Genomic DNA, 15,231 nt, shown 5'->3' with positions numbered 1-15,231 from the left:
ACATTAAGGGAGTTCCAGAGAAAGGCCTTTAGAGACAGTTTGGGGGAAGGGCTATGTGTCAAAAGACATGTGGTGGAAGAGCATGAGGTTGATGGTTGTGTGGATTGCTGTGAGATGGGAAAATGACTGAAAGAGTGAATCAGTGGATACCCTATGTAGCACTAATTCTCCCTCATGCTGCAGAAATATGTACCAATGTGTCTCTCTACCTCTCCCTCAACAATAAAATAATCTTGGCCTTAAAACCTTGCTCCACTCGAACTTGTTCTGCCTTCTCTCCCATTGTACAGCCATACTTTTGTGACCTCAACCAAATACTCTGTCAAACCCATTGGAGCTAATTAAGTCTCATTCCAGCTTCAGGAATTGTCCCTCACCCTTCCCTAAATCCTGATCCCTCCTCGCACTCTACCAATATTCTTCTCCAAAGCCCTAAAACCTTTCCATGTATTACCCGTTCAAATATCACCTTCATTTAAGGCAGTCGACCCAAATAACTACCAACCCATCACCAAGTGTCCCATACACAGTAACGTAATGTAAAATGCGTTACCACTGAAAGCCACTAGCCAAAGAATTTACAAGATGTTCCTGATGCTGGGGAGGCATGCATCAACGTTCTTTGACTTATTTTCAGTATTGGGACAGACTTCAATCCCGAGTAAGTTAGCCTCAGAGCAAGCCCACAGATTTCACTTGTCACTGTAAACTCTCCCTTTGCACTCGCATACGAAACCTTGCTAAGCCACTTGTAGCGCAAACTCCTGAAGGTGGTAAACACCTCCAAGAACAAGATACAACAAAAATGTTTGAGCCAATACTTCTTAACCCCTTTGAATACCTCAAATAGCAGGTGTGCTTTTTTTTTAAAAAAAGCTTACATCTAAAACACTACCCCAAGTGGAGCTGCCTGACTCAAATGGTTACCCAACATCCGCCCTCCACAAGACAACAAGTGTCAAATAAAGCACATTGTTTTCGTTCTCTGCCCACCACTTTCTTGTTCTCTACCCACCACTTTCTAGCTTCTTCTCTGTGGTGCATGCTGGCCCTCCGTTCTCAGTAATGTCTTGCCTGCAGTTAACCTTGATCCTTCCCAATCTCACAGTTCTCCCATCTATGCTGTCAACTCACCTTATCATCTTCACTTGTTTCATTAACCAAATTACTGCAGCCTGCTCACTGGCTCATGCTCAAAATTCACCTAATCTTCAAACTACCCTAGATTGCCATAAAACCAAAAAGGCAGATTATTTCTCCCGCAGTGGCCTTAAAATGTTTAACAAAAGGCCACCTAAAATAGCAACCTTACGAAATATTACCCACCCATCCTGTTCTGAAATAATTTCTTCTCAAGTGCTTCACCTTTTCTGCAACTGCCACTACACCTTCCCTTGTCTGCCAACCTCAGGGCATCTCTCCTAAGCCTTTGACCGCTGCCCCCCCCCCCAGTACACCCTCCACCCACCCTGAGGGGTCCAGAATGCTGGGAATATGATTGCCAATGGCAATTAAGGACACATACATAAATGGCCAGAAGGAGATAATTTATATTTAGAAGTATATATGTTCTAAGGGGGTAAATATGATACTTCACTCCCATAGGCTCACTGCTAAAATTGATGTGATTGCCCAATGTGGATTTCTGTATTTAATAACTGTAAAAAAATGTATAAATGATGAGCAGCCATCTCATACTGTCCAGGTGTACTCGTGATCTATAAATCCTATTGTAAAAGCAATAAGCAAAGACAATTGATGAGTTGGATGAACGAACGAACGAACGAAAATAAGAAGCGATTGAGGAGAAGTGATGGAAGATGACAGATGAACCTTGATGGATGCAGGAGATCCTTCAGTGAATATGTGCCATGATTGGTTGAAAGCAAGATTCTGGGGGATACAAATGGCTAATATGATTCTAGTGATTGCTTTATTGTTTTTTTGGGGTGTTCCAAATAATATTGAAAGAGATGTGTCCACAAGGGGCTGCATGTGCTATTCCATAGAGTGTGGTAAAACCTTTAACTCTGCATATCCTATCCTTTTATTTAACTTCTTGCAAAGTAGCAGATGGTTTGCCATGGGGCACTGAAATCAAGGGTACCCAGGACCTACTGACACGAAAAAGAGACTGAGGGCTTGTAGCTTAAGTAGTGTCACCAGAACGGATTACATGAAAGGGGGCCTGCTGACATGTATGCTTGCTGGCTAACTGCCTGCTGACATGGAAAGCTAGACAAGGCCTCCTGGCTAAAAAGGGGTGCCAAGGAAGGGAGTGTGCATCCTACTGAAATGTTGAGGCTGCGTGCCCTGTTGCCCTCAAAGGAAAGGCCTTCTATCATGGAAGGATTCTTACCCCTGCCAGTAAGGAAGTGGCCCCACAAACCTCTGAACTACGGAAGCATGCTCATGAACTGCTTGCAAGGAAGGAGGCATTGGACTGCTGTGACTCAGTACTCCCCAACATGAAATGGCTGTCACATTTAAAATGAGCCCAAAGCCTGCTGGCAAAAAAGGAGGTCCAATAGATACTCATGAGGAAGATGACTGACTGCTTGCATTAAAAAGGCCTATCGCCTTTGAGATGAAAATATGTCCTACAGTCTTCTTATAATGATGTACTGCCCAAAAACTATCACCATGGAAGCCATCTTACTGATGTGGAAAGGGTCTGAAGGCCTTTTTATTTAGAAAGAAGTGTACTACTTGCTGGCATGGAATGTGCCAAAGGCCTACTTGTAAGGAAGAGGGGACCTGTGTCTCTGATTTGGAAGGAGACACTTTGCCTGAGAACATGGAATGGGTCCTCCCTTTTCTGACAAATATGGGTGACCACAGGCTGCTAAAATTTAAGGGCCCCAAAACCTGCTCATTTAGAAGAGTGCACAATACCTGACATTTGACGGAGCCCACAGTCCGCTAACTTCGGATTGTTATCCCTGGCTGGCTAAAATGCACACACAAAGACTTTGCGACGGCCTGAAAAAATTCATTTATAGAGAAAATTGACTAAACTATAAAAAACATTGAGCTTACTTGTGTAGAGACCCTACAATTCTTTACTAGTTTCCCTCTTTTTGCTTCAGCCACCGAGTCCATATTATCAACTACAATCACGAAACTAGAAGTGGCAGGCTCTCCATTGTGATATTTCCGAGCCAGTCATTAAAAAGGTTCAGCCAACTATATCCTCACTATTAAATGAGCCCAACACCTCTTCATCAGAAGGCATCTATCCCAATCCATTAAAAACATATAATGCCTAGTGCCATATTGAATCATGAGCAAAGCTTATGTCCAACTATAGACCCACTTCCAAACTTCCAGTCATTAGAAATATTAGAGAGGATTAAACCCACAAAACACTTCTCATATCCTTTGCAATCTAGCTTTCGACATGACCTTCGCACAGTCCTTGTAATTGCTGGTAGCTGCCAATGAGCTGCAGATTTAATACTCCTGGTTTTTTAAGTACACATTTAATGCCAGTAAGAAAATGGTGCTGTCATGTCTCAGGTCATATTAGACAGTCCTCGGCAGCATGCAAGATGATCTCCTTTTCACTGCAAACCTACAGTTTCTCCAAGTTCTGACATATCCCTTTTCTCGTTCAACACTTATGTGCGCCTGCTTGCTGAGGTCCTTGTCTGTCACATATTGGGCTTTTAAATGTAAGCAGCTGATTCTCTACTGGCAGTGAAGTTGGAGAGGGGACCAGCTAAACCAATCACAGAATTACATATTGCTTCACATGATTGTCAGATGCTAAGTTCATTGCTGAATGCAAGTCCTCTGCAGTCCCAGAATTGAGATAATGGCACTTTGGAACCACCTATTGCTTCCATTTTTCCTTGCCGTGGCTAGTATGTGTGGAGCCGAACTCGCATAAGTAGAGTCAGGCTTGGGGATTATAGTGAATGACCAGTTAACTGGTGAAGCCCAAAAACGACCGCTGGAAAAGTGTGGCCACCATTATGGCCATCTGCTCAAAACACTAACTACTTTTTAAATTATCTTCGCTCTGAGTACAAGATCTCCTTGGTTTGGGAGGTGATTATTCTGCACCTCAGTTATGGGAATGGACCTGCCAGCTATAACCAATGAAATACTTCAGCCTATCCACAACAAAGCAGCCAGGACTACCTTCAACCTCAAGCTGTGTTGCCTATTTAAATAGTCTGCACTTGCACCCTGTATGGAATTGAAATGATGAATTTTATGTGTGATCTATCACACCTTGAATGAAGAGGGGCACTGAAGCTTCGCAAAACCTATTACCAGATGTGTTTCATCTAGGTGTTGGGTCTCCAATCGGTAAAATTCATATGACCCAGATTTTGTCTTCATTATTATCGAGTTAAAAACTTTTTTCTGTAAGGGGGAGGGAGTTCTTTGGCGCACTTTGCCATCTGACTTGGAGCACATGGAGATTTACCAGAGAGTTCCAGAAATCCCTCAATACTAATATTTTTTTAAGCTGTACTGGGCATATTACTAATTAATTCTTAAATAACATTATATGGACAAGGCCAACCTCCAGCTGACATTCAGGTCGACCCAAAGCCTGCGGACGTGTAAAGGGGGGACCACCTACTGAAATGGAATCATGCTCTCAGTTTGCAAACATGAGATATTGCTTGCTGACATGATCATTATTTGCCTGTGTGCTTTGATTACAACCACATTTTCAATGCATCCTCAAAATAATTCTCTCTGCCATGATAGTCATCGCTATATGTCACTTTAGATTGGTTTAAAATATGACTGTGCCACTGGTGTTACATTTCATGTAAAATGTTATCTTCTCACAAAACGCTAGTCCACTGCTCAAACCTATGATGCTTTGGCAACTGCCTTATTTTGTCTACTTATAGGTGTTGGATTTTGATGTTTTTATGTTTTTGTGAATGAATATTTTCTTTTTAAAGAATGTTTATGATCTGAATGGCCAGAAGACTTGTGAAGTGTGCAATCTTCCAACTGATCCCTACTCTACAGTTATCAATGCCATTACCATTTCACACTGATATATTAGTGGGGTTACATGCTGATGTTGATATTTTGAATAGCTTCTATTCTATAGTACTGATGTCTTCATTTGCAGAACAGTAGCAATGATGCTGATGACCTGACTGCGACCATGCTAGTCATAATTTGGCTGTGTTGCAAAAATAGAAAATTTCATGAATACACAACCTAGAATCAGCTTGGTCATTCAGCCTAGCAGACTGGGCTGAAAGGAAGAGTGTCAGGGAGACAGTGTATAGGGCAAGGTTGGGAATCTGATAAGTACATCATGGAATGCACCTTTATGTACAGGAATGTAAGGCCATGTGCCCTAGGGAAATGAAGGGGAGCCAGAGGCAATATGATGTGAGGAAGATTAAATCAGTGTAAGACTGTGCATCTTGAGGCAGCACTTGCAATGTGCACCGTGCAGGGAAGGAGGATGTAGAAGTATTGATCTCAAAACTGATGTGTGACATATATTGAACTGCAGCAGCAGTCGGGAAGGCAAAGACCATGCTGGGGACACTTAGAAGAGAGTGGCAGATTATTCAGTGAAAGGATACCCTTGTTTTCAAATGCATACTGTAGGGACCTCAACCGGAGTGCCGCTGTGTGGATCTTGATTTATACTCCACAGAAGAAATACCCTGCAATGTGTTTTAACAAATGCTAAATGCATTGAAAGTAGAGGCTTTATCTTGCTACTTTTTCACAAAAAGTGCCCATGCTTAGCGCTATTACTGTCAGTCTCTAGGTTGCCTGCAATTGTGGAAACCTTTCTGTTACTGAGTATGCTCTAATAAATATGTGGAATGTCAATATTCAGAAGCATAGTTTGTGTATGTTTGTATGGGACTAATCCCAGCCAACACCTGAGATGCACCTGACACACCTACACTGTTATCGCTTTCAGTACGAAGCATGGGCTGTCCAACAATTGCTCAGTACCGCAGGGATCAAAATTAAGATTGGATAAGTAGGAGCTAAAAGCAGCTCCTGGGTTTCCAGCATTAACCAGTCACCAGGAGCTACCACTGGGGAAGTAGGAGCTAGAACATAGCATTCCACAAATCTTACTTCCACATAGGACGCAAACATATAATTCTGTCTATAATTTATGAATATGTATGCTTTAAATGTTATATAGATTTGTCCTAATGTTTATTTTTTGATTATCCCAAATGCACAGAGTAATATTCACATAGTGCTTGTTTGGTATCAGTTGTTGTGGGGAGCCAAATGTAGCTTCTGGTAGCTGTTGGTGTCAAACTGACCAGGCTCTGCTAGACCAGGCAGGAGCTAAATAGCTCCCATCTCCCCTCAATTTCGAACCCTGGTACCAGAGCACATAACTTAGATCCAGGAAGTCTGAGATTGGTACCCATTGCCAGGCGCTGCCTGGCCATTCTCACATGGCTTTTCTCTCCTTGGTCCCATTTTCTGCACCGATTGGAGAAGACATGAAGTACATTTATTTGAGCAGGTTAATTTTCAAATGTGTTTGGATTTTTCTCTCCTTTTCACCCAGACCTTTATTTGTAATCATTGTCGTAACCCATTAAACTCCAGGATGCAGTCACCTGTTTCTTGATTTTGGGATCCCCTTGCTGTTCGTCTTGTCTAGGCATTTCAAATGGCTTGTGTCCTCCCACATATTCCTCATCTTTGATATCTCCTTCCAGTCCGCTGCTTTGGAATTTTGTTTCTCTCAGTTGAGGGCTCTGTCTGCCTTCGAGCATGACATGACTGTCTGTATATATAGCATGCACTGCTCCTGTTAGTTCAGCTGTTTTTCCGCTGCACAGTTCACTTTGGATCGGTTCATTGTCGTTGTATTGACGGTTATTTTCAAAATGTCGACTCCAAAGACAGGCTTTAAGAAATGTGCGGATTGTGGGGCCAAAATGACCATCACTGACCCCCTCTGCGTTTGCCTCTGGTGTCTCAGGCTCGGGCACGAGACGGAAGACTGGGGTTCCAGTCAGTCCATGACAGGGAAGGCACTAAAAGAGAGGAAGGGGAAACGGCTGCAAGTAGACCCTCACCTAAATCACCATTGATGACTCCTTTGAAGAGGAGATCTTCAAATGAAAGGAGCTTGAGGGGGGGAGATTCACCACCACGGAAGCGTTACAAGAAGAACTTGCGGTCTCGAAGTAGTTCACACCACTTGTCATCCTTGGCTTCTTGTAAGAAAGCCAAAAAGAGGCGTTGTAGGTCCAGCTTGATGTCTTCTGCTCCTTCCCCGAACGCAAACTCTCTTGCCCAGTAAGTCAATCTCTAGGGCCGAGTAGGGGGATTTCTGCCTCCAAATGTTAAAGATTTTTGAGAAGGCGGCTTCTCCCGCCCCTTTACAAAAAGCCAAAGAAGGCCCATGACCCCGTCGTGCCACGCAATGCTGAGAAGGTGTCGGTCAAGGTTTCAAGCTCAAAACTTTCAACCCCTCGAGTAGACTTGAAGTCTCGAGACAAGGAGAGGGCTAGGCCTCATTCCTCGGTTACTCCATCGAGTAACGGGTTGGTTCTTCAACATTGAAGCCTTCGATGTTGAAGCCGTCGATTTCGTTCATGGAGCAAGTGAAGGTTTTCAACCCTCTACTGATGAAAGACTTTTTAAAGTCAATAACGTCTATATTTGGAGAGGATGAACCTTCAGACCAAGACACCCCTCCTTTTGGGCTTGAGTTTGGCATCCCAAATGTTCCTGAGACTCTGATTTCAGAGGAGTCTAGGATGGAACATTTAATTTACACTTAGAAAGATGCAAGTGGCCTAGATACCTCTCCTGAGGTGGAGTTTGCTTCATCAGACCCTACTGATCATGCAGGGGCCTCTTTCTTACAGGTCACTTATGAATAGGATTGCAGAATATCTAGAATGGGGAAGGCCTGCCACTGTTTACTATCAGGATGACCTTGCTGATATGTGTGAGTGGTCAGAAATGTGATGGACAACATTTAGATGATTTATCAATAAATGTCATTTTATTCAATCATAAATTGCAATAAACGCCTCACTATCCCTGCCTAAAACAAACTAAAGGAAACACTCTAACAAAGGATATCTGGCCCTCACACTTGTACATAAAATACACAAGAAAATATATGGCAATTCACAAAAACAGAAATTGTATTTGTAATGTATTCACAGTCTCGCTTTATAACCTGGGTGAATTCCCCTTCACCAGGTGTTAAGTTGGATTCAGTTCCAATGTTCAACAAAAAGAAACAAGGAAATCTGCATTGATAAATAAAGTTCCAACACAGTTCTTTGCACCTTCAACTTGTCAAAATAAAGATTGATTAATCCAATCTTCAACAAAAGAAAGATTCTTCTTTTTCCTTGAATAGTTATTTTCAGTCCATCACATAGCATCAATGATATTCTTGGTCAGGATGATTTGCCACAAATAATAAGATTCAAAGAACACAGCTTCTTAATATCAGTTTTTCTCAGGTCTTCTTTCAACACCATAAATCACTGTTTGAATCTTTGTCAGGATAACTTCATAGCACTTCCACCTGGTTTACTTCCCATACCAGGCCCACTTCTAGAAGGATTCACCATGTGGGTCTACTCGTCTGCCCGATATCTTTCCACAAACAGTGCTTCTGAATTTCTAGATCTACTGACAACCAAATGTTCACAACAGCCTCAGCAGTTTGCAGTTTTGTGACTTCCAAAAACTTTTCAGAAAAGAACAGATTCGCATTAGTGCTCTCCAACACTTCCATGCAAGCAAGGCACTCTTCTTCTGAACATTCACCTTCCAGAAGGGCAGCTTCTTTGCCACTCTTGTCTTTCTGCAATGCTAGTAACCAAATACCATTAAGGATGTGATTCTACCTTTCTTCCTTTTGTCTTTGGCAATATTAGTTTTTATCCCAGCTTTACTTCTATGGAACAATGACACTTAACAAGCTTCCGCTTTTGAAAACATTGCATTCACCCCTTCTCTTCCTGTGGCCACAACGACTTAATTGTATGCCTTGTTGTTAGTCTCTCTTGGCTTTGGGCAATGCTTGCAACACTCTTGGTTTTGGGCAATGCTTGCAACACTCTTGGCTTTGGGCAATGCTTGCACCAAACTTGACCATGGGCAATGCTTATGACACTCTTGGCTGTGGGCAATGCTTGTTTGTTCACTGGCACTCACAATCTTTAAAGTTCGGTCACTTGCGTTCAATGCTACTATGTTTTCTACTTCTTTACCACTTGATTTCAATACTACAATGGTGATCCTTTGGTTAACCTTCACTTTAGAATCACTTTTAAGTATACCGATTGGTAATTACACTGTTTTCCTCAGTTTGGTATTCAATAAGTACTATTCAAGCAATTTCACTCGTATGCGAGTGCTACTTTTGTTGCGGTCATTGTCTAATAACCAACGGTCGGGTTTACAGCAATTCACCTTCGTTACACACAAGGGATTAGAACGCTCGGTAATACTCACCGGCTTCGGTCTTTGATCCCTTCGCATGCTGCAGGACTTCCACTGCTCTGGCTTATTTGGAATAGACACACTCCCTCTTTGAAGTTGCCTTCACTCCCGTCAATTAAGTATGGAGCTCATCTTGCTCCTGGGACCCTCTGGTGCACACCAGGCCCCAGCCACGGACTCCGGCACGCTTCCTGCTGCTCAGTCTCGCCAACTCGAGTCACAGGGGGAAATCCTTCTTTCCTCATGCTTCCCGCTGCCCAACCGCTGCATTTCAGATTTATGGGGGAAAAGGACCTGCTCAAATCTGCCCTGCAGTGGTCCCGGCGCCTTCTCTTTCCACCCAACTTCTGCTTGGACAGCCAACAACGAGCCCGCTGACGGTCTCCACCACCACTCAATGTCCTGCAACTGAGGGTTTTTTTTTTCAAGCCTCTCTGCCTCCCTCAGGTGTGGGGCATTTGTCTTAACAAGCTGACCACTCATATTGTAGATCTCTTGAGCCCTTTTCCTCGACCCAGTGCTTGGGGATTATGGGACTTGACATCCCCAACAAGAAAATATGGTTATTTCTGAGGCTTGTGGAATCTGCTTAGATCACATGCTGTGCATAGGCCGACATCTAGTGGAAGCTGCGGAGTATTACAGTTTGTTTTTCGAAAGTCGAAAATGGGCGTCGACACAGGCGTGCCAGTAATACTATCCCTAGTGTGACGTCCACTGTACCCAAGATCCCTCACGCGTGTAGGATCCTCAGATTGTTTTTTTCCGCCATACTGGTCGGAAGCATCTTGCGGAGTTCCCTGGCCTTAGCCATACTTTTGCTGTTATTATAATTTTAATTCTTATTCATTCCCTTCCCCACCCCAACGTCGACCCTCAACCTCGACGACGGCTGGAGAAGTCATCGACCGTCGACTGCTGCACGACGGATCTGGGCCTCGGTAGGCCGCTGGCCTCGGCCCGGGCCTAGTAGGCCGCTGGCCTCGGCCCTTACAAGTAGGGAGAGTGGGGGGTGGTACATACTCTTCACTCTTGATATATAGTTACATTTATATATATTCCTACACTTAGCAGCCCGCTGCCTTAAGGTGCGTATGGAGGGTACCCCTTTTCAATTCTGCCCCAAGTGCAATCGCAAATACCCTTGGGTCGACAGGCACGCCACGTGCAATCTCTGCTTGCCGAGGGATCACCCCGAAGCGAACTGCAGAGCGTGTAGTAGGTTTAAACCTAAGACACTTAAGGACCGTTCGACAAAGCGTTGGGCCCACCACGCCAGGCAGGAGGCCATGGCAGCGGAGGGCGCCTTCAGCGATGGCAGCGACGCCGTACTTTCGGACGGCGAGGGCATTACGGCGTCGAAAGACAGCCGACGAGCGCAGGTCCCCGACCTCGGAAGGTCGTCCGGCAGGGCGGCTATGGGGAAGACCCCCGGCGACGCAAGCGCTACACACCTAACACACACTAAACACACTAAGACCAACCGGACCTCGACGACGTCGACTTCCCGGAAAGAGGCACAAAAAGAACGGTCCGACTCGGTGTCCTCTGGGCGCTCTCGATCGAGATCGCCTCACGACGCAAGGCAATCATCCACTCTTGCCAAGAGTGCCTCGCTACACACACTAACGGAAGTTCGATCGTCGGGAGACGAAGACGACTTCCACCCCCAGGCCGCGCTCCAAGATACCGAGACCGCGGTTAACATCAGTGAGGCCCCACGCCCGAAGCACACAGATACCTCTCCAGACCCTCGACGCCAGGCGTCGAAAGTCTCTGGGGCCCCCAAGGGACAGGGAAAACATTTTTCCACGCACGGAGAAGGGGGGAAACAGCGGAAAGCACAGCCTTCCACCCCTGTAAAGCCTAAGCAGACAAGCAAACACAAGTCTACCCTTGAAAATAAATCACCTGCTAAAGTAATACCCTGTTCCAGGGAATGGTCCAGTGAGGACATAGACAGGGTTATGTCTAGGATGTCTTCCTTGGCTGATTTTTATGATAAGAACCCAGAACACTTTCTTTCATATAACCCTCAAGGGGCCACACCCTCAGGCTCCTCCGATCCTATCCCGCTAAGTAAAGAGCCCCGGGTCGAAAGACCTGAACCCTTCAAGGTTCAGCCTTACTCCACTCCATATTCTACTCCACTCCCCAGTTATCAGGGACAAGTTTTCCCTGAAGAGGACCAGGAGTTTGCATTTATGGAAGAACAAACCGGGACAGATTACTATGCAGAGGATGAGGACCTGGAGGAGGGAGAAGATGAGCAGGAAATTTACAGAGTAGATTCCCCAGTACAAAGCGAAGCCCCAGTTACTGACTCTCCAGTTGATAACCAGCCCCTCCTTAACGAGGTTCTCGCTCGAGCAGCGGAACACTTCCACATCGACACCCACGGTGTACAGGAGGAAAGGGACTTCGCGGAGGAGTTTGTAGGAGAGAGAAGACCGGTCGCTCAGACCATCCCTATCCTCAAATCCATCCAACGAAGAATAGATCCTTCCCTGGTGAATCCTAACCTCACCAGAGCTGTCAACCCCAGAATTGAAAAGATTTTCCGGGCAGCCCAGTCTGACCCTCTGTATATAAAGGGACATCTTAAACCAGATTCCCTAGTGGTGACCAACACTAGAAAGAGGGCTGGCACGCCCTTATCTTCATCAGAAGCTCCTCCCGACAAGGAGAGCAAAAAACTTTACGGGTTTGGCAGAAAGGTAGCCTCAACGTCCGCCTACCAAGCAAGGATTGCGAATTCCACCACCCTGTTGGCTAGTTACAATTGCCATCAATGGGAAGAAGTCGCGGCGCTCATTGCCTCTGCTCCAGAACCGCTAAAGGGCCAGCTGGCTCGGATCTCGGCAGAGGGGAGAGCCGTGTCTGGTTGCATTTTAAAAGCAACTTTCGACGCCGCTGACAACGCAGGGAGATTGATAGCAGAAGGTACTGTTATCAAGAGACATGCGTGGTTACGGCAGTCGGGATTCAAGACAGAAACCCAGGCTTCTTTAATAGACAAGCCAGTGGAACCCGACCTATTGTTTGGGAAAGCGGTCGAAGACGCACTTAAAAATGCCAAAGATGAATATGAGACTCTCAAATCCCTTGGCCAGCTTACCAACAAACCCCCTAACCAGAGGGGGAACAATAATTTTCGTCGCCCACGCGGCCAAAATTCACAAAGAGGCAACTATGCCCAGGGACAAGGTACACAATGGAATAACAACCAGCAGTCTACCCAGAGTTACGGCAGGGGTAACAAGAGAGGTCGTGGAAGAGGCAGAGGCAGCCCCAACAAGGGCGGGGGCACGCCTCCACCAAAACAGTGACGCTCAGTTCAGGGTCCCTTGCCACGCAACCCCAGTAGGGGGACGCATTTCCACCTTCACCCAGGCTTGGGAAGGGATCACCTCAGACAGATGGGTGCTGTCAACAGTATCCGCAGGATATTGTATAGAACTACTGCAGCGTCCCCGGAATCATCCTCCACGACAAAGAGTGCACTCCCTAGAACATCAAAGGATCCTTCTCGAGGAGATCGCCATTCTGCTAGAAAAGGACGCGATAGAACTCGTCCCAGGACACCAGGTAAACAAGGGTATCTATTCAACTTACTTCCTTGTGCCAAAGAAAGATTTGACAATGCGCCCAGTATTGGACTTACGGCCTGCCAACAAATATGTCAAGCCCCAAAAATTCCGTATGACCACGCTACAAGAGGTAATCCCCCTCCTAAAAAAGGGGGATTACATGGCAACCTTGGATATGAAAGATGCTTATTTTCATATTTCCATGCTCCCAGCGCACAAAAAGTACTTGCGCTTCAAGGTGGACAGTCGCCACTACCAATTCAAGGTACTGCCCTTCGGGATAGCTTCAGCACCAAGGGTATTCACCAAGGTACTGGCGGTGGCGGCTGCACACCTACGCAGGGAAGCAATCCCGGTGTACCCTTATCTGGACGACTGGCTCATAACGGGGGAAACCCCAGGAATTTGCAGGTCAAACATTCAGAGGACTATCGACCTCCTCCACGAATTAGGCTTCTCCATCAACGACAAAAAGTCAAGTCTGGTGCCAAGCACCTCAAAACAGTTTCTAGGAGCTATCCTAGATACTCAGAAAGGATTGACCTTCCCTTCGGAAGAGAGAATTCGGAATATACTTCTGCAAATTCCGCATTATCAGTCAGGTCAACAGATAACAGTACGCAAAGCTATGCGGTTACTGGGCATGATGGCGTCATGCATTTACCTGGTCCCCCACGCGCGTCTGCGCATGCGTCCCATGCAGGAATGGTTGGCGAAACAGTGGTCTCAGGCAAGTGGTCATTGGGACGATCTAGTGGTCGTTTCGCCAACACTCGTACAGAGCCTACACTGGTGGACAAGAGAGAATCTCGCAAAGGGGAAACCCTTTTACGATCCCGAAGTACAAGCCGTGGTGACTACAGATGCATGCCTGACTGGGTGGGGAGCTCACCATCTCCACCACACAGCTCAGGGTCTCTGGTCTCACTCAGTAGCCAAGAACCACATCAATCTGCTAGAGCTTCTGGCAGTATTCCGAGCGCTAAGGGCGTTCGAGCCCCATCTACTGAACTTGTCGGTGCAGATCAGGACGGACAGCACGACAGCCATGTTCTATCTGAACAAGCAAGGGGGGACTCGTTCGCCAAATCTGTCCAAGCTTGCCCAGAAAATATGGATATGGGCACTCAGACGGAACATCTTCCTGTCATCGCAACATGTTCCAGGGGAGCTCAATTCCCTAGCGGATGCTCTAAGCAGAAACTCCCTCCCGGAAGAACACGAATGGGTCCTTCACAGAGACGTAGTAGAAGATCTCTTCTCTCAGTGGGGTTTCCCCACTATAGACCTATTCGCCACAAGCGAAAACAAACAATGCCCAGGATTTGCATCCAGGTTCCCCCAGCCGGACTCCCAAGGGAATGCCCTGTGGATGAACTGGTCAGGGATGTTTGCGTACGCTTTTCCACCAACTCCTCTCATCAGGAAGGTGGTGTACAAGATGAACAAGGAATCTATGACGCTCATCCTAGTTGCTCCCATGTGGGCGAGACAACCATGGTTTCCACACCTACGCAGGATGGCGGTGTGCGAACCCATCAGACTCCCAGCCTGGTACAACCTACTGTCCCAGCAACAGGGTCAAACAGTGCATCAGGAACCCAACTCTATGAACCTAGCAGCATGGCTCCTGAAGTCATAGAGTTTGGACATCTCAAATTACCACAGAGGTGTATGGACATTCTAAAGGAGTCCAGGAAACCAAATACAAGGCACTGTTACTTTGATAAGTGGAAAAGATTCGTTATCTGGTGCCAGAATAAACAAATCAACCCGGTTGATTGCACTCCTTCCAACGTTGTGACATACATGCTCCACCTGCTGGATGCAGGGTTGGTTTTTAACTCGCTGAAAGTACACCTGGCAGCCCTCTCGGCTTACACCACATCCCATAACAAGGTCTCGTGGTGGAAAGTACCAGTGGTTAAAGCCTTCATGGAAGGAGTAAAGAGACTTCACCCTCCTATTTCGAACCCACCGCCAGGATGGGACCTCAACGTGGTGCTAGCTAAGCTCATGGGACCCCCATTCGAACCCATGCATAAAAGTAGTCTCAAACACCTGACTTATAAAACGGCCTTCTTAGTAGCCATTACCTCCATAAGAAGGGTCAGTGAAATTCAGGCTCTGTCAGTGCAGGATCCTTTCTTTACTATCCACAAGGACAAACTGGTTTTACGCACAC

The 15,231-nt window shown here is 46.0% G+C and overlaps 1 protein-coding gene across 6 annotated transcripts in view; it reads left to right on the top strand.

Moving 5' to 3' along the window:
- SMARCD3 (SWI/SNF related BAF chromatin remodeling complex subunit D3) overlaps positions 1-15,231 on the top strand; it is a 764,638-nt gene that overhangs the window by 358,631 nt on the left and 390,776 nt on the right. The window lies entirely within an intron of this gene.

Source organism: Ambystoma mexicanum, chromosome 2p (genome assembly GCF_040938575.1).
Source record: "Ambystoma mexicanum isolate Mex_15411 chromosome 2p, UKY_AmexF1_1, whole genome shotgun sequence".
Lineage (NCBI taxonomy): Eukaryota > Metazoa > Chordata > Amphibia > Caudata > Ambystomatidae > Ambystoma > Ambystoma mexicanum.
The sequence above is the reverse complement of the archived record's forward strand: the minus strand, read 5'-3'. Positions and strand labels throughout refer to the sequence as shown.